The sequence below is a fragment of the Anser brachyrhynchus genome, assembly GCF_964034855.1.
Source record: "Anser brachyrhynchus genome assembly, chromosome: 8".
Classification (NCBI taxonomy): domain Eukaryota; kingdom Metazoa; phylum Chordata; class Aves; order Anseriformes; family Anatidae; genus Anser; species Anser brachyrhynchus.
Window position 1 is genome coordinate 4,404,766 of NC_137702.1, and position 24,302 is coordinate 4,429,067.

General features: G+C 45.0%; 1 protein-coding gene across 12 annotated transcripts in view; it reads left to right on the forward strand.

The window, feature by feature from the left end:
* The first annotated feature begins 1,235 nt into the window (after positions 1-1,235).
* DAB1 (DAB adaptor protein 1) overlaps positions 1,236-24,302 on the forward strand; it is a 438,430-nt gene continuing 415,363 nt past the window's right edge. For 3 of the 12 annotated variants that reach the window (XM_080602679.1, XM_080602680.1, XM_080602652.1), the window contains exon 1: positions 22,187-22,622. The gene's annotated coding sequence lies outside the window, so the exon portion shown is untranslated. Of the gene's footprint in view, positions 1,377-21,987; positions 22,097-22,183; positions 22,623-24,302 lie in introns of those variants that run through there. The other 9 variants (XM_080602681.1, XM_080602653.1, XM_080602678.1 and 6 more) reach the window with 8 other exon arrangements.

Here is a 24,302-nt window from a genome sequence, read left to right on the forward strand (position 1 = left end):
CTGTGAGCAATGGTCTAATGTATGTTACTCTGCTGTGCTCGTGTGTGCTGACGTGTGCAGATCTACCTGGAGTTACCGAGCCTGAGGATATCTGTTTGATACAGGGATAACAATATATAGATCCATACCTTGGAATCACAGTACTCGTGGTTTATGCTGCAATAAACTTTCAGTTGTACCACTGGGTATTAAAAACTACACCATGTTTTTGTCTGACAGTGTACTTCGTAATATATTATGGGAATAATATTTTACCAGCTGAATACCCTGTGATACTCATTTCTTCTGTTTCTGCTGCTCTTTATTTTAAACCTCTGAACTCAAATTGCAAAAGGAGCAGACTCACCACTGGACTCTTACTGGGCTTAGAACAGGCTCTGCTCACCGGGCAGTTAGCTCCTGGTGTTTTAAATCCAGGGGATACCTCTTTAGAGTGGTCACAAAACAAAAGTTTTATTCTTCATAAGTGAACTTCTTTATCATAATCTTGTGGTAAGGTGTTAATTAAAGTAACCTTTCAAACTCCAGCCTTCAGCTGATAAGAATGGGAGGAAAAAACACACAGTGAAATCCAAGACAGTGCAATGCAATTGCTCCCAATAAAGATCATTAAAGTTTCTGACACGACTTGTACGCTGAAATGCTGCCTCACTTGTGGTAAACACCCAAGTGAAGCAAATACTTGGCCTATCTGACAGGCCACGAACGCTTCCATTAGCATGGCATAATTGTAATGCATTTAGCATGTATGTTTAATGCTAAATGCATTAGCACTTAGTGTCAGGAGCTCCAGACCTGCTAGAGTCAAGGGGTTAACACAAATTAAGAATTGCAAGAGAGATTTGTCACTCTTTATAGCTTTGTGTTAGACGTCCTAATTTCATTACCGAAGCTTACTCTGTAAAGAGAGAGTATTATTTGTGCGTTAGGCTCTTTTTCCTTCTTTCGCAAGTGAAGACCAATTACCCTGCTAACATTTGCTGCTGCAGTAACACCTGCTGAGAGGCCCCGCTGTAACATCGTGTAAGCTGAAGTACCGTAGTAAAATCTGCAGAATACGTTACCTAAGAACATGCAGCTATCCAGTTTAATTAACAGACTGACATTACAAAATCAAGCCTGTAACAGACACCTATCATTGAAGATAGGCTTTGATTTTGTTTCTTCTCTCTAAAACCAGAACATTTTGGACTTCATTCGCATGGAAGAGTGAGGCCAACGTGTGAAATGCAGCAACCCTACAGCTACAGAGCCTTCCCTCAGCATCCAGCGTGGGTTAAGCAGCCCTTAACCTTTCCACTTGACCTTGCCCGTCTTCGTATTTCAGCACAGATGGTGGCACAGCTGTGCAGTGACCCTCACCGGGGATCAGCCAGGTGAGGAATAACACGGGAGGGGAAAATGGTACAACAGAGGAGCCAGCTCAGAGGCAGGAATGGGCATAGAGGGTTGGGCACCAGTTTTGCCACATTGCTGCCGATTGTTTAACTGCTCAGAGATTGCTTCACTGCAATTCAGTGTGGAATAAGGAAAATGCACCTTGTCTCTTTTATAGCACCACAAAGCCATGATACTTTAGATTCAACTGCCTTAATAGTAATTTCTTTTAGCAGTTGTAATGTTGGAGTCATTGGGACTGCAAATAGAGCATAAAGAACACACCAGTCTCTGTAGAGTCCGGATGAAGAGCTGTTACGCTGAATGACCTCAAGAAAAAATGATTTGGGAGTTTTTTGTGTGAAGGGGATTTATGCTAACTGGCGCTTGTCTGTGACCCTCACTCTTTAAGAAGTTTTAGAAATCTTAAAGACATCAGCTTCAGCCAGACCGTGCTTAACTCTTCCTCACAAGAAGGCAGTGAGGGAGACATCTGCTCACCCATCACCAGCGTGCCAGGGCCCGAGAGCACCAGCAGCCCTGGCCAGGGGCTCCCTGCAGGCACCAGACGTCCGGGGCTCCATTTCAGCTCAGCCCCAGTCCTCGCGGAGCCGTGCCCGAGGTGAGTCCAAGGGGGAAGCTGAAGTACAGAGGCAATGTGGCAGGAAAGAGGGCTGCGTCTGTCACTTGGCTCCTGTTCAGAGACCTTAGCTCTGTTTTTCCTCGGGGCAAGTTCTCGTGGTTGCTTGGTAACTTTGCTGTGCGTAGAGTATCCTGGTACCGAGAGCAGCTCGATGTGCAGATAGACTTTACGCAGCCTATCTTGACTCGCAGCTTGTCGGCCAGGTGAAGCCTGAGGAAAGTTTTTGTGCCACCTTTTTCCTGAAGGAATAAGCATTCCTCTAAGTCAGACATCTCCTCCTGCACCCTTAATTCTCCTGTGGTGATCTGAAGGTGGATCTCAGAAGGTCTGATCCAGTTCCTGTCCCTTTGTGAAGGGTGGCCTCAAGATCCCAACAGTTTCCTCCTGTCACTTGCAGTTACTTCCCCCCACAGCATCCCTCACCTCTGCAGTCACTTTCTCCAGCGCACACGTGCACCAGTAATGAGGCTGGGGATACAACCGAGGCTTCAGAGGGGACTAAGCATTCATCTTGCTAACTAAAAGGATAATCAGTGTATTTCCTTTCCCTTTTCAGGCATGCTGTGATTCTTAACCTTTTAAAGCATTCCTAACATCTGCTCCTTTCCATAAGCACGCGTTTTTGCTAACAGGCCAGCGCGCTCCTGGGGTTATGGCTCTATGAACAAGTTACTCCAGGGAACGCTGGAGAGGGGTCGTGGAGCAGCCAACATGCTGTGAATGCTCCTGAACCCCGCAGCGGTTTGTTCATGTAGCCGTACCCTGATACCAGCCTCATTAACCCTGCCGTGCCCTTGGAGCACGCTGCTACCAACACACACAGCCTAACAGCTTCTGCGTGCGAGGGTTCAGAGTGGTTGAAGGAATTTCCCAACCTAGTCTGAAGCCCTGCTGTCTAATCAGTTATAGACCGTGTTGGTTAGGATGCCTGGAACCTGGGCTGTGTCGATAACCTAAACTGACCATTGGCATCTTGTGAGCATTGACCATTCCCCTGCTTGTATTAAATTGGTTGCAAGGAATCATTTAAAATAAATAGGAAATCCATTTAAAATGTATTCATGGAGGAAATCAGTGCAGAGTGTCTACTGTTAAAGTGTACTGTGGTATTTTGCTGGAGGGGTATGTGTGGGACACCAGCAGTGTTAAGTGGCTAAGCAGCAGAAATTATATGACGAAGTTGGCTTTGTGCTGCATTTGTTTTGGGGTACGAAGTCCGGGTAAGAGAGCTCTGTGATTTGGCATGCAGCTTGTGCTGATGATCGTGTGCGGTCTGAGAGACAATTCAGGCAATTTTGAGTGAGGTGGAAATTAATTAACAGCCACCAACGTGCGTGCCTTCCCCTTGAAAATGTGAGTGGTGAAGTAGGCTGAACCTCTGGCTCTCTCACCAGCTGGACTGATATAATGACGAGGAAGCGAGGTTAACTGCTGATAGGAAACGAGACAGAAGGCTGAAGCTAGCGGGAGGTTTATTCCCATTCTCTAATAAGCTCTGTGGCATCAACAGGACATCTCCAGGACTGTCCCTTGCAGCAGGACGGAGGTGAATGGCTAGGACACGGAGGTGTAGGTAGAGCTTATTTTCCATCTGTGGCTTCGTAACGATCTCTAAGGGTTTCATTAGGCCAGTGCGCCTGGCCTCTGGGAAGTGCTGTAACTACTCCTGGCTGGCCAGCAGCTGAGATCTCTGCTTTCCCTCTGAGTTTCCTGGACCTTGGGCTGTATTTGGGTCTAACTGTGGCTGTGTCTCCATTCCCCTGGTATCTGGCTCTGACCAGCAGGCCGCCCTGCTTACGCCTCGGCTGCAGCGACACCTGTCCTGGTTGCCTGGGCTCTGGGAAGAGAGACCTGTCCTTCCTCACACATCCCTGTTTTAGCACATCTGGAAACTGAAGAGAGTAATAAGTGGAGCTCAGGCTGTACGCTGGGAGAAATTGTGGCTTTCTGAACAGCCGTGCATGCAGGCGGGGGATTTTCCTCTGTCCTTTGCCATTTTGAAGTGTCACTTGCTTGATCTGAGCACTTACATTAAAATCTTGTATTTCAGTATCCCTTGTTTATTAGTCTATATGGCATTTGTATACTCCAATAGTAACACATATTAATATATACTCCAAGAGTAGCACGTATTAATATGTTCTTGGCAGAGCCTTCCTTACATTTGTTGAAATACTGGAACACTGTTTGAAGAAGGAAAAAAAAAAGAGTTCGCGATTTCTTAAATGCTTTTCTACAGCATTCTTAAATGCTGTACTAGGCCCTGATTAAATAGTCTTCCGTATTTCAGGGGGGGTTCATCTGTGATATCCCCAGTAAAAATTTCAGTGGATTTATTTAGATCTCAACACAAAAACAGTTGCTTGCTGTTTATAAAATGCAGATATTTATGTGTTGTAAATGAGTATAATGGATGTAATCTAACAACACTACTATTGCCAGGATCACTTTCTTTTTGCTTATTAAAATTGCATATTCATTTAAAATAGGTTTATAAGTACCTATTTCTATGCCTGAGCAAAATCTGGTATCTTAGTAGCCATGCCTTTCATAGTTAAGACATCCATAGTTTTTGATGTTTTTGAAAGTTTTGATACTTTCTTTGGTTAGTGGAAACGGGAACTGTGTATTTTGAAGGTTCTTATTTTTAGCATCTCTAGCTGAAAACGTAGCTGTTCAGGCATGTCACTGCCACAGTTGTCACTTATTAAAAATACACATAGATTTAAATCAGAAAAACAAGAACCAGAATCTTTAATTTTTATATTTACAGCAAAAATACTGCCTCCAACTTCCATTTTGCTTCTAAAACTTGAGTTCATTGGCTGGCCAAGATAACACTAAGTTATCTGGGACTTGCAGGTGCTTGCTTGTACAGCCACATCTACCAGTGACTCGTGTGCTTGGCATCACCAGCTCTTCCAGCATGCCTCCCTCGTGGGCTGCTTGGTTCCCCTGGTCACTGCCAGCACTCTTGGGTGCCACTGTTTGTCAGGGACTAAAAATGGGGGGCAAATTCTTAACCCCAAAGCAGTTCCAGCATTAGTTCATCTTTATACAGAGTAATCTTTTTATGCATCCATCTATTTCTTATGTCACTAAGTGGTTAAATATTTTTATTTATTTGCTGAGTGTGCATGCAGACCTCATTTTACTGCAAGCACTGTGTTCAGTGCATGCTATAAGCCTTTGGGTGCTGCAGTTGTACACCTCCCAGTCCGTGCCCTCCCTCCAGTCAACACCACCACGCCTTGTGCAGACCTTTGTCAGTCCCTGGCCAGCTGGGGTTTGCCCCGTTAGCCTGCCACACAGCTGTTGATCGGTCACTCTCAAGCTGCTTTTTTATCAGCTGCACCACGATTAGGCTGCATATTCTTAAGACTTTAATGGGATTGTTCTAACAGGGATGACCCAAAGAAACGGTTGGGACCGTTTTCTTCCTTGATTTCAATAATCTGTTTGCGACATACGCATCTTTGTATGCACAGGTCTTTTTGGGGTCAGGGCCTCGCTGGTGTCTTCCAGGCTCATGCAGCATCCCGTTGAATGAATTAGGGCTTTGTGCGATCTCTGAGCGGGGAGGGCGGTGTGTTCTGGCAGAGCAGAACCTCATGGGCAGTAATTAGACTCAGCATCTGTAAATTATGTTGCAAACCACATCTGAAAGGTGCTAAAGAAGCACCTCTACAGGGATTATTAATGCATACAAATAAAATGAAATTTTGAATGTTAAATGACGAAACAAAACCCAAAGACAGATATGAAAGGTATTCTAGAAGGACTATAAATCAGCTGCAGCCAGTAGGTTGGAACCGAGTGTGGAAGCACTAGAAACACATCTATCACCAAGATAGCTGTAGCAAACTTATTTCCTGGCTCCAGAAAGAGAAGCTTTGATCACATCTGTCATTGAACTACTAATTTCTTAAAAATAGGAGTTAAAAGCCAATATAAGGTTTAAAAATAATGGAGGATTATGGCTTTGAAAACTTGTTTGTAATGTTGATTTTTTTTTCTCTGTCTTGGTAAAATATTTTAATGAAAGTAACTTGAGGCTCTTAAGGTTTTGAATTTGTAAGTTGGTTTCATCCTTTTCTTCTTGCCTACCTGTCGACCTCATTTCATCAGCTATCTTTCTTTAATCAGTGAATAGTGACTAACATCAGGGAACTGGAACTGCTCAGATTGTATTATGTAGCGCTATAAATCAGGTCAACGCAGTACCTGGATACAGGAGAAAGTTCTGCCTGTCAGGCGGGTGTTTACCCCGATGTTTTAATTCAGGTCAGCAGTAAGCTTTTAAGGTAATCTGTCATTCAGTGCTCTGTGGTTCTTGGAGTGCACAAAGTATATTTCTCTCATATGAAACTAAATCAAAGGAGATGCTGGAGGAGCGTACCCAATCTCTCTGCTCAAGGACACCCAGCCCACTTACCTCAAGGTAGGGATAGTGGCAAGTGACTGCCCTAAAACTCAGGGCCCTCAGCACAGCTGCCACGCTGTGCAGGTCTGCTCCTCTCACACTCACGTGGCCTGTGGTCCTGTGCTGCATGCTCTGCCTTTCACTCTCCTGTAAAAGAAGATGTTCAGGCTGCGGGATGCTTTCCCTATTGAGGACATGCTATGAACCTGTGAGATTTGATGGCATTTCAGCCCCCTGTGAGAAGGGAACGGGAAGGCATGGGGTTAGACGAGGGAGGGGGAAGAGGTTTGTGTTTATTCCTCCCTCTGCTGGCTCCAGACAAGTCCAAAGCATCTTAAATGGAGTCAGAAAAGGCCTGCTGTGAGGAGCGTATGACTGTACTTATTTCTTCACTTTGAAGTAGAGAGAAATGATTTAAGAGCTGACTGTGAAAGTAGACACAGACATAAAGATAGACATAAAGAAATCATTCTGACACTGCTGCTTCTTAAAGAGGAATGGGAGCTGGGAGAGAATGCTTTAAAGGGTCCTATAAATTGATGTTGGGTTTTGAAGCTCTTCTTCAAATTCTTCTGCATTTTTTGCCAAGGCCCTGCACAATAAACAGTGCACCCACAAGAAATGATACCTCGGTGGAGCATTAGCAAATCAAGTGACCAGCTTTAGTTACAAACCACCTACAGCTGTACGTGGGATAGCACCCATCATTTGTGTGAAGCTTGTGTGGTAGCGGCGATAAGCCAGGAGACGAGGATTATCCTCACCGCATCCGCTAGCTTTTGTGATTCCACTAAAGCATCGTGAGGGAAAGGGGACAATTCGACCACAGGAGAGAATTTGATGAGAAGCATGGAGAAATTGGGCTGACCTCTGCTGTGCCTGGGTGTAACTCTGCAGCATCGCTTCTTCCGAAGCTGCATCCCCTGTGTCTGTGCAGAGAAGTGTCAAGTGAGAAGCCCAGCGTGTCACGTTGGCTGTGTGTCTTTTGTTTTAGCGATCACCAGTGATAATAAAGAGCGGTATTAGGATATGTTGTTTTGAAACTGAGATTTTCAAATCTTCAGAAGGAATTTTCCACTGAACATTGTCTTGAACTCAGGCCAGTATATCATTCTGGCTAATGTGTTAAGTGTTACAGCTCTTATCAGGATGTCAGACCTGCTAAAGCAAGCACATATCTTCGGGATTTGAATATGTGTGAATCCCAGATAATGCTACAAGTGAATAAATGTAGGGGAATCCATCTTAAATGACATCTCATTTCTGCCGTTCACTTAGTTAAAGCCAATAATAGGCTGGATAGGGAGCAGATGTAAGCTCAGATATGCTGTGTTAGTACTTACAGTGCTTATTCAGTGGTGCCAGTTATGTGATATGTGAAAGCTCTGCGCGGTAATACACGTGCAGGTTACCTGCTGTCGTACCCTGATATGATAGCCACGTATTCCGATATGATAGCCGTGTATCTTCAGAGTAGACCTGGTAGTAGAACAGTGTTTCTATCCACTGTGGGGTGTGTGTGGAAAAAGCTAAGCCAAATTCCCAGAGATTTGGAACCTCCTCCCATTTCTATCCCAGAACAAATAATATCCTGACTGATTGTTGGGGTAACAGATTTTATTTTTTTGACTATTTAGATTTCTATTTTTTTTTTCTGTTGGGGCAGAATTACCAATTGAAAAAAGTTACAAAGCCCATGACTCCTCAAGCTTCTACTGCTGTACGAACCACTCTGATGGTTGCTTTGTAAAGGGTAAAAATGCTGAGGGAACCTAGTAGCAAGATGTACAACATGGATCTCATGTCTTCTTCAGTGCATCATTACTCCAGCAGTCGCTGCATGCAGCTCAGCTAGGGCTTTGAACTATCGAAGCAATCCTGTATTGTGCTGCCATAGCCACAACTCAAAATACAAATCTGTGCTTAATAACGATAACTGCTTTTATATATCCTGCATGATGTTTCTGTGCTGTAAATACAGGCTGGGAGACACCGGTCTACCAGAGATGGGAATGAAATTTTCTTTGAGAACTCTGGTTTTTATGTTTGCTTGAACAAAGGGGTTTAGCAAACACCGAGAAAGGGAAATTGCCATTCCTCTAAAGATTAGAGGAGTCAGCATTTGTTTAAGCAATCTATCCTGCTATGCTGTAAAAATCCTGTGCCCTTCAATTGAAAGGAACGGGCAAGGAAAGGTTTGTGTTTTAGGATGCACTCCACCGATGTTACCTGAAATGAGAAGAAGCTGGAAGAGCAGTATGCTCTACTGAAAGAACTCACCCCTTTGAGCAGAATGCTGGACTAGATGGCCTTCCGAGGTCCCTTCCAACACCAACTGTCCTACATCCCAATAAAAATATCACCTGGTGACCCTGCCCCAGAGCTCCTTCCCTCTTCCTTGTAGTTTTAATTCTGCATCTGTTGATGTTAGAAGCTACTGGCTCTGCAGGAGCAAAATTTCTGTGTTAACCTGAAGATCTGGCCTTGCTTGAGATACTCGGCATTTCTTTATCATTATTCTAAATTAGATAGAGTGCACAAGTGGACCTCTACTCTGTCTTAACAGATCACTTGCATTACTGGAAACATCCTGAAATTCAGAATATGCTGAGTCCACGTTGCTCTGCTGCCCCTGTGAATATACATTAAGCTGTATTGTATGTCAACAAGGACATTGCTCTGAGTTTGTCTTCAGGATTTTCATTTCTATTTGTTTGCTTCCGAGTAGTTCTGCCTTTTTTTGATTCCAGCCTTGAAGGGAGGGTTATTTGGTAAGTTTAGCAATAGCTGTGTAAGCTTTATTTTTACTTAGCTGTGTTATTTCTTTCTTATGACTGCTGCGATTGCCTGCCATCTGGGGGTTCTGGACCTGCTTCAATAAATTGTATTCTCTTTTCCTGTTGCTCTGAGGATTTGCAAAAGGATGGAAAACTGGATGGGTTAGGTAGTGGGCTGCGAGCTGTGGAAGGAGCATTGGATATATATAACTTGTTTTTGCATATGTAAATTGTTGTAATAAGCTACCACAAATGACAGCTAAAGGAAACATTGGTGGCAAAGAAATTGTTATTTGCCATTGTGAACAAGGAGCTGCTAACCCCCTTTCTCCTTTGCTGATAGTAGAGCATTCTTGCTGACCTTTATGAATGTGTGTATGCTCTTGGGTGGATGAACCCACTGTCAGGAACCCTGCTTGAAAGTGGTCCCTGCCCCAAATGCCACCTTCTGGAAGTGCAGGCAGCAGCAGCTGCGCTGGAGAGAAGCTTCCAGGGGACTACAGGTACGCTGGAGCCAGATGCTTCTGGAAATCCTTGCAGTGGAGTTCTTTCCCTTAAAAATCAACTCTTCCCACTTGCACATTACATCTGTGGTTTTCATAAATTTTGTTTACACCTTTCTTAGGAGTCCTTATTTATGAGTTTCTGTGTGAAGCCACAATATTTTGTACATCAGTTTTTTTTCACAAGAGACTGAGAAGTGACTCAGACCACCAGCCTTCTGTGATTCCAGCAACTGTATTTATGAGCCAGGGGATGTTTTTGATGCAACATTTCATTTTACTTTGCTTTTTTGTTTTATATACTCACTTCCACTTGGCATATTACTCATTCCTCTACTTTCTGTAAATATACCAGTGGTGTCGGTAGCCCCAGCCCAATTTTTACTTTCTCTGCTCTTTTGCCCTGACTGATGGTCCTGCTCAAGTCATTCCTGGCCTCGTGGTTGCCCTTGGTCTAACTGGCACGTTGCAGCTCTCTCAGCAGTTCTCCGTTTCCAAATTGCCGTGTTTAATAATAGTAGTTTTGAGATTCAGCATTGTCAACTTTGACTGTTCTCTTGACCTCCTTATTTTCCTGGGAGGTTAGTGGGATAGATATACAGTGGCAGAATATGCTAAAAGAAATACCGTGGCATTCATTACTCTTCTATGAACCTTCATTTATAAATGCTGGTTAATGGTAATGTAGCTGCTGTCCAATGTGCTCTCAGTTAGCATATGTCATGCATGGAAAAGAGATGTGTCTGTCGAGCTTAACTGCAAAATAACTTACCGACTGCTGCCTATTAGCAGAGGAGGGAGAAAGAAGCTGTCCTGTCCCCCTTTAAAGTAATAATGCATTTATTATGCAGGTGGATTAGTTCAAGTGGTTGGGTTAAAGAAATCCCTTTGCAAGTAGAAATAATCGTGCTATGGACATGATTAGCTTTTGCTTTTGTATTTAACGAGTTTAATGCCAGGGTTTTGTCTTTTTGGCCTTTTTAAAGAAACATAGGTATTCCAGACATTCTCCAAGTATTTTTATAACCTCCCTGACATGGTGCTGATGCCTTCTTGGAGAGCTGGAGTTAACCCAGCATCGGCTTCAGTTGGACCTTAAGAATGATAAACACTAGAATCAGGTGACTTCAGGAGTCCTGACCTCTAATGGGAAATACCAGCCGGATGGTAGTGCGTGTTTTAAATATGATAGTGTTCAACTCTGTAAGAAACATTTCTCATTTGTACCCATTTTTTGCACACAACAAGCAATGGGACCTTAATTCTTTTGCCCTTTGTGCTTTCGTGGTTATACTGAGATCATCTACGAGCGGGTTCCACTGTACAGTAGGGCCAGCCTGTATCAGGGATTGTTCACAACTCCAAAGGCACCTGCTGCTAGGCTATTTATAAATCTAGTCCATATTGAGTGAAGTCCTTGGGGATGAAAGAGCTTTATATATGCAAAATATTCATTTTTCTTCTAAGTGGGGTAAAGCTGTTTCGATCTCAAGGGATGAAAAAACTGGGAGTATTCATGGAATTGAGCCCAACCTTAATGATCATATCAGCTGAGTTGCCAGGCTGACATTTGATTATCTCAGAACAGTGTAGTGGTGCATTACCACCTCTCCCAAATGGATGTTGGATTGCTTATCCATGCCTTTTGCAACACCCTGGCTGAGTTAATTCCACTATCCCTGGAGTGCTTCCAGCAGAGAGGATTCACTGGTGTAACAACTGATCTAAAAGTTCCCCTTGCAGGGTTTTAGCTCAGCCTTTGCATATTTTACTTGCCCTGGGTTGTGTCGTGTTGACTCCCACGATAACAGAAAGCTGTTTTTCGCTTTGCAGTGCAGGGGTTAATGCAGTCATTTTTCATTTCTCTAAAAACAGAGGTCTAGGCTGGCTTAGGGTCACGAGTAAAGTGAGTTCGGTGGCCCTGACCTCATCTCTGGTGGATGTTTGTCTGCAATATAAACCAACCACATGGGCTGGCACAATTCATCACCACTGGCGGTCGTCTGCTATATGAGATCCAGGGAAGCACTACCTGCGGGTGCTAAAGGCCACAGCTGGGGTGAATTAGCAGAGTTATGTCAAAAGCTTCATTACTTGGCGCACCTCGTCTAGTTCGGCTCCGACCCGCAGCAATTCATTACGACGAATGTTAAGCAGTTACCAGCCTATTAGAGGGACCTGAAACAAGAGAAATGACATTGGTAGATATTGCTGGAGTTTTGGGGGTTAGTGCACCTGTAGCATGGTGCTGAATTTTTATAAAGGTGCAGCAGTACTTCCACCTTTAAACTCTGCTGGAGTACTTTCCTCTCTGTAGCTCTCAGCTTTAGAAGACCGTGATAGCTGTTTACTGACATCGCAGTAGGTCTTAATGCCCCTGTGGCTAGGTTAGGGTCTTGTCTGCATTTGGATAACTTTCACATTCTATTATTAATAGTCTGAACTGTGTAGCTCTGCTTATGACTAATATGATGTGAATGTGGTGCACCTGTTGGGAAGACCTTCAGTACTTGCAGGGGGAGCACGCCTGAAAACAAGCTTTGCATCAGCACACATCCCGCATCAAGAAGCCTGGGATTGGATCCAGTTTCAAACTTTACGGCTAATGCTTCTGTCTGGATTCTCATTTGTGTCTCTGCCATTTCCATTGGCAGAGCATCAGGTCTGAAAGAGCCTCTGACCCAATAAATGCATGAATTATTTAAGACGTGAGTTAATTTTCTTTGGGCATTGTAACAGATTTAGAAATGATAGCAGCAGAGAGGACTGCTTTCTGGAATTCCTTTCAAGTATCTTTTAGACATTTCTAATATATTTGCATTATGGTCAATTAAAAGGAGCTGAAACAATGCTAATAGTGGATTTCTTATTACTAATGCTTTTAAAATTCCTAGATTTGTGCTTCATGCTTGAGGGTATAACCCCACCTCTGACTAATGAGCGCTAAGAAGCAGCTTCCCTATGGGCAGATTATTCCGTAAGCGCTGTATGGCTGCTGGCTTGTCTCCCCAACTAAGGACGGGCTAACATCTTGCCAAAGCCTCTTCCAACCCCTTCCCTTAGGGCATTGTTTATTAATTCAGACAAAAACCTCTGAGAGTACTGCAATACAAAGCTGTTCCCTGAACAGCACAGGCTTTGCTCTCTGCCCTCTTTATCTCTGTGCTGCGGGGCTAGTTGCAGAGGAAAACTCCTTCCTGCATGTTCATCTCCCTCTCTCTAGGTCTTATTTGAGCATCAGCCATTCCCTTTCCAGCTGGATCCCAAAACTGCATGCGTTGGTCTTGGCTAAAGTGGGCAGGATTGTGGACAGACAGCCCCTCAGACTGGGCTAGCACGCCGATTTTAATATTTCCTTTGAAATTATCAGTCACAGTATTGAAATGAAATACCACGACGAAGGCACAAAAATGCTTCAGAGATGTTTCAGCAAAAGCGGAGAGAGGTGGCTGCCTATCCAAAGGCTCATCCACACCCAGCGTCACCTTCGGCTGTGAATTGTGCAGTCCAACGTGTGGTCTCACGAGGACAGCCTGGCTACGGAGCCTGCCTCTGAAACACCACGCGATGACTCCAGGAGAGTGAGTCGAGATGGCGGGGGAAAGTCTGCTTGCGTTCAGCCGGCAGGATTAGGAAGAGCAAGTGGCAGATCTGGAGCCTCAGAGCAGCATTTTGGTCCGGCAGCCAGTGTGCAAAGTGTGCAGTGAGGCAAGCTAGGAAAAGTATCTCTTAAAACCCAGAAATACACACAATGTCTCAAAATCTATTTTCGTACAATTTTTTTTTTCAAGTATTGTTTGATAGGAAGCTTGTTTCCAGCCAGGGATCACATTTGTAGCAGGCACTCATGTCTGAAATTATCAAGAAAAAGAAGTATAGTGCATTCTAATCTAATTGTATAAATAAATTAAATTATTTATAAGGGCTGCTTCAGATCTCTGTTCTGAAAGACCTTTACAGACTGCATGTGATTTACTATTAACACAGCTGAGATGCAGACGGGACATTAAGTGCTTCTTCTAATTTTTTTTTTTTTTTTAAACATAAAGAAGTCAGTAATTGACTCTTTAATAGTCCTATAACTGTTGATTTTTAACCTTATTTCAAAGCATGTTTTGAATACAGAGAGCAATTCAAACATTCTTGGGAGCAGCAGTTTTAGCAGCTACCATAGCAACAAGTACAGCATCCGAGCCCTTTCTCCCCACTGGGGGCTAGAAAATCCCTGAAAGGACAGGAGCTGCAGACATTCCGGTGTAGTTCTGCTAATGTTGCCTGCGTTAGGACAAGTCACTCGGAGAGCACTTCATTATCAACCGACACATTTTTGCTTGGAAAACACTGAGGCATCCTTCAAGTGGTGGTGGCACTGACTGAGAACAGGGGGGAAAACTTTGAAAAATAACAACGCTCACTTCCTAATATAATTTGTGTAGGTCATGCAATGTCCTAGTATCTCCTAGTTTTGTTTTAGTCTCTTCTATCTTATCTTAATAATGCTTTCCCTGTACGTTGCTTTATCCTTACGATAATGCGGGGGAAGACCGGGGCAGAGCTCTGAACAAGCTGCTTGTGTTTTGTCAAGAGGAGTGTTTGCTGTAGCCTTCTGCTTTAGGTCCCCCGAACTTTGAGGTTTTGGAAGCCAAACAGAACTGAACTTCGGAGCTGTCCTCATCTTCACAGTAAGCTGAATCGGAACCCTGGATCTAAATTAACATTTTTGCATTTGGAATTATTTTTGTGAACACAATAGAGCTGATTATTACTGAAAGCCTCTTCAAAGAAGTTAAATTAATCTGATAAATCAATGTGGCTGATGCAGATAAGTCTTGTGGAGCATTTTCGAGCTGTACCATGATCTGTCAAAAAGAGTAATGGATATCAGATTTCTAAATGTACACATTTTTTTGGTGAAGGAATAAGATAAATGACACACATAAACTTCAATAACTTGCATGCAGGGTAATGTGAAGATGCAAATATGAAAATTAAACTGGGTCAGCAGAAGCAAACTTGAAGACAATAATAAAGAATGCTGAGACTGTTCTGACTGAAGACCCTAGGATGAGATAGCAAAGAATGGGAAATGATGTATGGGAGCAGTGGTGTGACACTTGTGCTCCTTCACATGTAGCCAACTCAATAATACTAATAATCCTGCTGTGAATTAAATTTCATTCCTTGTCACATCCAAGTGAGAAGCAGCACACTGGAGATAACTTGGTAGTCAACTCGGTGTAAAGCTGAAGACATTCAAAGGCTTCAGAGTGGGGCTACCGCAGCACAGGATTGCGAAGTCCCAGCCCCGCATTTCCAGCAGACATCGGGGAGGTTTCCGGGGAAGGTTCCTACCACTCCGGGGGAAAATTTTGCTTCTTATTCACAGTGCCAAGGATCACATGGCAGGTGGTTGCGGATGCCAGTGATACTAAAGTGGAAACATAAGATACTCAGAGCAACTCTTCTTATCAAAAAGTGCAAGCGATCAATTCCTGTTGATAGAAAGACTTTTTTTTTCTTTTTCTTACACATGAAAAACAGAAAAGTGTTAAATACGGAGACGTGTAAAAAGGAAAAAAGCCTAGCCAGAAATCAAGAGGAAGAAAGAGGATGTATCTGGATTAACAGAGAAGAGGAAATGGCAAGGTACTAGAGGAAATTTAGTATTATCCTCCCAGCAGGCTCTGACTTGGAGGTCATCTCCCAGACCTCCACCGGTGTCAAATGCCAGGCCTGACTGGCCTTTTCAATATTCTAATGAGCCTTTCTGACATTAAAGGATGGGAGATAGGTTGCAAAGCACTTAACAAATTAGTACAGGATGTATTGTGTGCCCGCATGGAGTGCTAGCCCTTCGGATCACTTCTGGGCTACTGTTCTGGCCATTACCACCGCTGGACCACGTCTTTCTCTTGCTGCCCGTGGCTGACTCCTGCACGAGGTTCAGGAGGTTAGGTGATGTATGTTAGGTAGCTCTATGTATTTAGATTCAGAGGTTTGTTTAAGTTTTATTCTTTGTAGTTTTCATGTTCGCCTAGCGTTTCAGGTTCCAGCTGAACTTTAAGCAGAGAGTATCAGAAATATCACAAGAGTTTTTAGTCTCAAGACTTTCAGTCCAAAGCGTTTGTGTACACAGCAGATTAACATCCAGTGTAAACCTTTTGTAAGTCAGCCCTCTCTGTTCCCTAAGGTCAGTGAATTCCTAGCCAGCAAGTAATGAATTTCTTGCCTGTGCCTGCCAGCTTTTTGGGAATAGCTGTGCTTTCTGTAAGTATTTCTGCGATGTAGGATGATTTCTGCAGAGATAAAGAATCGCAAGGGTACCTGCGTAAGTGTTGCATGGAGCAATTCTCAGACTTGGAGCTGGAGGAGGAAAACTGCATCCTCTGAAAGGTGTGGTGCTTTTTCTGTCTTTGGAATTAGGGGACAGAGTATGAGAATAAGTAACTTGTTTACAAGTTCTCCTTCTCTTTCAACTCCGAGCAATTTATGATATCTTTTTTCAGAGATGATGCTGAGACAGTCTTGCCAGCAAGAGTTGAAAGATAAAATAAAACATGAAGGGTGTGGAGGGAGGGAAGTGTTCTCTTTCTTCCAGTTCTATACAATGATATAAAAAGTGGGTTATGAACTAAAATATTGAATCACAGTTCTTCAGGCAGTTTTACACTTAAATCATAGTCTTGTCAAGTCTGCGTTTGATATGCTTTAATTAATGCTTCCCGTACTTTGTGTTTGATTTTGATGCGTATGGGATAGACTCACAACCTGAAGTGATCAAAAAGAGGCATTTGTCAGTGTCAGAGCCTGCGTTAAGGTCTCAGTTGGCTCCGTCTACACCCTAGATGAGGAAGGTGGGGATGGGTTATTAGAAGAATGTGAATCAGCTATTAAGAAATCACCTACGGTAATTGAAGCTAATGCTGTTTTCGTTAGGCTGCATGCAGTACCAGGGGCAAATGAGTTTGGGAAGCTAAGTCAGACTGAGTGTGGCATCCCCCGTAATGCGGCAAGGGGTTGTTCCCAGCCTGTAGGCTCGCGCTTGTTTAGTGAGGCTTCTTCATTCTTCCAGTGTCAAATCCTTATTTTCAGCAATCTCCATCCAAAGGTCCTAGCTTTTTGAGACAATTAATATATGCAAGCACCTTTATTATGTGAGACAAGCCAACAGAAAGGAAAGGAGACAGAGCATGTAATTGTTCTGGTGGGGACTGGTAGGGAGATCACGCTAACAGCAGAAAAAATAGGAAGGAAGCTCAAAAGTCATGTAGTGACTCACAGATGGAACTGGCAGTGACGGCAGACCCTGGATCAGGTTCAGCCAGCGACTCTGCTTCTTCTCCTGTTTTCCTGGGTAACCTCTTTCATCAGTCAGGATGTACAGTGGCATGTCACCTTCTGTTCCTGGCTCTGCCGAGTGCCTGGCAATGTTTCAAGCACCCTTGCCACTCTTCACTTCCTTAAGTGTTAATACAAGTAATATCTAGTATTTGTAAGATAGTGCTTGATGGGATAAAGTGCTTTGAGGAACTCATAATTATATGGTTTCTTAGAATTTGTTGACTTCCTTCTCAGCAATAGCAGGATGCTTCTAACGCAAGGCCTCATTCTCATGGTGTCACTTGACATAATTCCACTGATTTCATTAATTTATACCATCATTTGCTCCCCCCCCCCCTCCTTTTCTGACTCAAGTCAGTCACAATGATTGACTAGGAAAAATGGTTTTATCATCCTTAGTCTTGAAATTGAATAGCTGCAGCAGTTGGATTATGCTAATCCTCCCTTGTCTGACTTGCACTGCTGAACAGAACCGCCCTCCTGTCCCCCCAGCTCTTCCCACAAATTAGGGGATAAAGGGAAGAGGTGCTTTAGCGCAGCACTAGGTTGGTGCACGTGGTTATGCAAATTGTGAAGCCACGGGATTCTTGAAACTTGGCTGGAATGCTGGAGTGAGTGTTGGGCATCTTCAACACGAGAGTGTGTGGAAATAGCAACAGAAAGTGAAACTAAGGCTCGGTTAGAGCAAAAATTCATGATCTTGAGCCCACTTTCCTTAATTCTGTGCTGGGACAAAAATCTCATCCTGTACAACAGCAACCCTGTCAGTCTGTTTTCCTGCACTCACTGTGCTGGGGTGGGTGGTGTGGTTTGGACGTGCTGCCGAGCGCACCGGCTCCTGACTTGAATTCCCTGTGAGGGTGTTATCCTGCTCGGTAAGAGGAAGAGCTCTGCAGGGAGACACGCCTGCTGGCTATTGGGGGATCAAAGAGATGTGGAGTCGTGTAATGGTCACATCATCCACGAATGCCTTGCAGCCTTAGGTCTGTGTACCCCAGTAAGCAGGTGGGGGGCAATGGGTATGTTTTAAACACGGGCAGGAGGCAGTGGCATGCGTAACGCACACAAATGTTAAACAAACTATATTGCTTCCATATGTACATGGCAGGTGAAAGGCGGAACAAAATGGCTATGTAGTCTACCACGGGCTGCGAGGGAGACTCAGTGTGTGATTAAATAATGAATAAAATATCATCGCAAACGATAACGTTATATTGTAAATAATTCCATTTGTTTACTCTACTGTGGCATTGAAGTTCATCTCCCTTGGAGACTTCTTTGACTTTTGATGCTGTTTTGCTCTGCATATGCTTGATTTTTTTTATTTCTGCTTTCCACAGAACCTTTATAAAGGTTCAGTAACTGACAGAACCAAGTGAATAATTCACAGCAAATAATTTCTTGGCTGAATTTAGCATCTTTATTTCTGCAAAATATCCATACGTGTTATGCATGTTTTGCTCTAATTTATCATTAAATTAGTTTTAAGTATGACTTCCCCTCTAGCCACCATCTTTCCATTTTTATGAATAGGACAATAAACTCTAGTCTGGAAGTAGTTAATTTTTAAAATCTGTTTATTTGTAACTGGGGAAATATGCATTGTTTCTTTTTCCTGCTTGGATGACTACAGTATTGCTACTGGTATAAATTCCTCCGCAGATAATATTAGGTAATGTGAATCTCAATTTTAAAGTTTATTTTTCTTAAGTCGTATTTAAACTATTAAAGTTTGATCTCTGAAATGCTTTAGAAAGGGAATACGGGGCATTCAAATAAAATCTTCTGTGTTTTCCTCTAGAGCAATCATCTGGAGTAATGAGAAGGAAGAAGTAGTGCAATTATTATTTATTGTTCTTCCTTGACTTTTACCTTCGAAAATAGTATTTTTGGAGGTAGCTACTGCATAAAAATACTGAATTATTTTTTCAGTATTCCACTCCCAGCAATAAAAAGAGAAATACCCAGAAATGAGCTGCTTGGGGATGGGGGGAACTTGGAGCACTGGCAGTAGCAGGAACAGAAGGCACAGCGAGCCAGTTAGAGGCACCCAAGGACTTGGAGAGTCTCTCGCTTCTGATTGTTGAACACAGGGTATTTTTTACAACAGAGGTCAAAAGGAAACCTCTAGAAAGAAAGATCTTATTTGGAAGAATCCAGCTAAGGATCTAAATCACTCCAAGGTGTGCTACCTAACCTGCTTCCAGAGAGCGCCACTAGGCAGCCAGCAGCCACCTCTCTTCTGGTGTCTTTGTGGTAAATTAAGGCAATGATTCCTGCACCAAGCTCCATGAGGCCCACACACAGCAAATGCCAAAGTAAAAGCGTTGCAACATAACAAGTCGGAATATTTATCTATATGTATGGGACTTGTGGTATTCCTGGGTATGTATTTGATTAAGTGGCTCTGTCGTGACTGGAATAGCAACCAGAGGGCTCTTTTGTCAGGCGCAGCAGAAGTGTCTTGCCTGAGAACGCCAGGAGTTTCCGAAAGTCATAGAAAGAAGGAAAAAAAAAAACAGAATGTGATGAAGGGTGATGACAGGGCAAGTCAAAATTCTCTTTTTTGGCAGCAGCAAAAGTTTCCTAGACATTTGCGTTCATCCTTGCCTGGCAGTTACACGTCTGGAAGTTTTCAGGGTTAAGTACATGAGTGAAGGTGGGCTTGGTTTCCGCATGGGAATTTTGGGTTGAGTAGGCGCTGTAACCCCAGGCGTTCTTGGCCATGCCTGATGGCAAAAGGAAGCAGTGTATGACCTCTGCAGCTCGGATGTGAGGCCTTTGAGTTCCCATCTCTGGAGGCCTTTGCTAACATCACGGGCAATATTTTGTTCCCAAGCCCATATGGATGAGACCTGTGCAAGGACCTGATAATTTGCTCTGCTTTGAGTACACAAGCTGAAGTCCCTGCAAGCAGAAAGACCTCAATATCAGTGTCAAGATGTGAGGGTAAAAATAGCTTTTTCTTAATGTTTCATTACCATATGGGACATTTTGAGTAGCAATTAAATGAACCTCTGAGATGAGCTGCATAACAGCTAAACAAAACAAAGTCCACGCTGCATGCTGCCTGCTTCCCTGTTGTCTTAGAGCAACGTTTACTCTAGCTGCCGGGTAGTGTGACAGGGAAATCTTCCCCTCATTTCCATTTCAAACTCTGCCTGCTCTGAGATGAGGATAATCGGTCCCTCACTGCAGTTGTGCACTGCAGCATCTTCGCTCCTGCTCCCTCTCTCGGGGCTTGCTCCTTTGCTCGCCCAGCTGTTGGTGGCACTCTGCCTCCCATCTGACGCAGAGGCGCCGGAGCTCCGGCAGCTCTGCGCGAGCACTCCGGTGCTCTTATTCAGAGGCACTCGCGTGGCTTTTTGCTCAGACATCTGTGTTTGAGGAATGGAAATTAATCTCACTTGCATATAGATCTGTCTCAGTCATCTTTTACAAACATTTCCTGATTCTCTCTCTCTTTGTTTGGATGGCATTGCAGATAGGCACGTGAATATTTGACGCTCTTGGTACAGACATGCATCCTTGGGCTCTCAATATGCCAGTCGAGCTTCCCAGAGCTCATGGAGTTGGTTGTACCAACAGCCACCTTCATAATGCAGCAGTTTCACTAAAAGCAGGCAGGCCCCGTACTGGAGATGGAAGCGAACCCCAGCTCTCTTACATCCCACTCCGCACCTGAACCACGCACCACAGCTGTGGCTTAAGGCAACTGCGGTGTGAACCTGATGGATTTCTTGCCAAACTTCCCCCAAAATGGGCAAGAAGATGCTAAGAAAACTGCAGGGGCCTCAGAGCCAGAGACACCATAATGCTAGAAGAATGCAGGTCTTGAGATTTGACAAATATATATATATATATATTTTTTTTTTTTCCAAGAACTGTATTCCTCACAAGGACACAGTGGGACTGGAGCAGATCAGGCTGATCCACTGCAAGTTCAGCACTGCTCTGTAGGCACGGTTGCTCTTTCCGTTCTCACCCAAACCCCACAAAAGAAATAGAATGGAAGAAACTCGACATGAGAAGGGCAATCAGGGTACATCTCAATCACATAATCAATAGGATATCTGACAGCTTTATTCATCTTTTATCATCCACCAGTTAAGGATAACAAAATGTCTGAAGCAGGCAGTGTCGGATGGCTCCAGGTTTGCATCAAAGCAGCCTATTAAGCAGGAAGAGCTATTACCGCTGTAATAAAGACGTGACACAGGAGTGCTGGTAAGAGATTGGGGCCAGGAAAAATGGTTTAGTCAAATGTGTGGGGTCACACTGACAGGAGGTTAACGCCTTGCCACAAGGCACGTGTTGGTAGCCACTGGATCCAGTGACTGTTGTCTCCATCATGGCTAGTATCTGCTCCTCTGTGGGGCACAGGAGCCCCAAGATGCTGTAAGGATCTTGCTAGGAAGGGGTATGAGCTGTAGCTGCTATGAGCTCAGTCTCCCAGAATTAGACAAAAACTTAAATCACTGTCTCACTTCTGCAGTTTGTGAGCCGAGCAGCTTGCTTCTCACAGGGGAATCGCTCCTTCCTGGGGAAGGTGCCATCCCTTTGGCAGGAGGGCTTCGTGCATACCGCTTTTTGCAGTCACCTGAGGGCCTGAGCAGCTTGGGGCACAGCCCTACAACAGGGCTGCGATCAGGGAGGAAAGTTTGAGCCACCAGGGCTGTCGGCCGCCTTCCCCGGCCCGACCCTAGCGCGGCAGGAGCAGCCCCCCCATACCCCACGGGGCTTTCATGAGGGAACCCCTGCCTCTCCGCGGGACCCCCACGCCTGGGGGCCGTGACAGGACGGAGGGGAGGAGCGGGGCGGGCTGGGGAGGGGGCTGAAGGCTGGTTTTTCCCCCGCTATTGGCGGCAATGCGGTAACGGGGGGGGGGGGGCTGCGGGGGGCCGGGCCCGGAGCTGCTGGGCCGGGCCCGCTCCGCGCCCACAGCGGCAGCGCTGGGGGGGGGCCGCGCCGCGCAGCCCCCGCCGCCAGCCCGGGCTGAGCGGGGCCATGCGGGCAGCGGCGCCGGCTGCAGGTAGGAGCCGGGGGAGGACGAGGAGGACGAGGAGGAGAGGGGGGACCCCAGGGGGGAGCCCGGAGGGGGGGGGGGAGCCAGCCCCTCGCCCCGCTGCGGGCGGCCCCGGCACCCCGCACGCCCCCGTTGGGCTCGGCCCCGCAACGCCCAAACGTGTTTCGCTGCCCTTCTCTCTCTCTTTTTTTTATTTATTTTCTCCGCGCCTCCTCGGCAGGCAGGTGACCAGCCAGGCGGGCTCGCGGCCGATCAGGCAGAAGCCGGGGGCTGGCGAGGCAGGGCGGTGCGGGACGTGCCCGCCTCGGGGGGCCGGGGGCGAGACCCGGCGTGAGGGCAGCGGGCTCCTGCCGCTCCCCGGGGGGCGACGATGGCCTTCGGCGGCGGTAAAGTAAAGCTCGCGGCTCCGAAGTGAGACGGGGGAGGGCTGGAGAGGGGCTGCTCGCTGGGGCTGCGAATTGCAACGCCGTGCTCCCAGAGCGGCCGCCTCGGAGGAGGGGATGGGGCTGCCCTGCCCGAGCATCCTGACCAGGTAGGTCTTCGGGGGGGAGGTTTTAGCCGAGCTGCTGTGGTAATGCCGGTGTTAAATGAGCGCAAATTGAAGCAAATGGGCTTTTTTTTTTTTTTTTTTATTCAGCGGCCACAAGTTGTTTCTGAGCTACATTTCTTTTTATGACTGGAGAGGCTTTTGCACTGCAGTATTACAATACAGCCATATTAAAGAGGTCCTTGGAGCAAATAACCCTCCGACGCTGCGGCTCCGCGGTCGGAGACTTGGTAGTTCTGTGGGAAGTCATTATGTTGGATTTAGGCAAATCTGAGCTGAACTGGCTGTGTCCTCTTAATTGTGGTATTAAACTGCTTGTAAATATTCATGTGATTGGTAAGTCTCAGCCAAAAAATCTAAAAAACCTGCAACAGCAAAAAACAACCACAAAACACCTGAGGCTTTGATCTGAATTAAATCATTATTTTTTTTAACAGGTTATTCAAGGTTTTTCTTTATTTTTAATAGGAAATTAGTTTATTTATTTATTTATTTTACTTAGTTAAGGAAATACGTTCAAGCAGAGCGCAGTTTCTGTTCTGGTGCTGAGCTGTGCTACACGGTACATTTTCTTCTGTGTGTGGTTTACTGCCTGATGTTACGAGGCTGAAGGATGATGAAGCTGAAGGATGATGAAGGCAAGGAAAACTAGAGATGAAAGAGAAATACCATCTGAGGCTGGTGGTATTAGCTATTGGATAATGATGGTTTTTTTCCAAGAACCCCAACAAGTATAGATGGCTTCTGTGGGACGTAATGCTGAAAGCACAGACGAGGTCGGTGCGTATCCTTCAGCGATCTCACACCAAATTCTGTGGTGTACTTGGAAGGAGTGAAGAGCAGACACGCAACTAAGCTGCTTACCTTCTAGTGTCAATATTTGGCACTAAAAAATTAATTTGGAGTGGAAGACAAGCAGGTTGCTTACTTCACTCTAGCTGCAGCTCTTACTTCATTACTGCTTTTTGTTTGCTTTAGTAAACAAACATGTATCTCTTAAAATTGAATTCAATGTATAAACTGCCTGAAGCAGAGAAGAGAGAGAGGACTGTTTGCTCTAAGTAAGAAATAACCCCCTGAAATACCATACCACTTACTGGCTGACGTGCAGCATCGGTCTGACGGCTCCAGCAGTGCTCCGAGCACCCTTGTCACGGGTGGGAGCGTGGGGGTGCTTGGGGTGACTGGCAGGGTGACGCTTGCTTGACTGGCAGATGCTTATTGCAGTGGAACACGGTGCTGTCTAATTTTGCCTCTGTAATGATTTCCTCCAGCGAGCTGACAGAGAATTAAAATGTTTACAGTCAGGTTTTGGAAGGGTTCATCGGGATGCAGAGGGGAGGGGAGGTAAATCCTTCTGTTCTTAGGTTTCTCTAATCCAAAGCTTCTGTTCATGTAGACATGGTAGTTTTTTATTGATTGTTGTGGTAGTGACTGTTGTGTTTTAGAGCACGGTAATTCTAACATTTCCGCTCCAGCTAGAATAGTCCTTGGGAGTGGGCTGGGAAGGAAGGAGGCACTGAAAGAGTCATCCTACTCCAGTCCTTTTTCAGGACGTTCGTGAAGCTGAGGCCGTTGATGAGCAGCTATACACTTTTGCAATTAAATTGTGATGAATGGACTAAGCTTTCAATCCTGCATTCACTGTAGAAATGCCAGGTAATC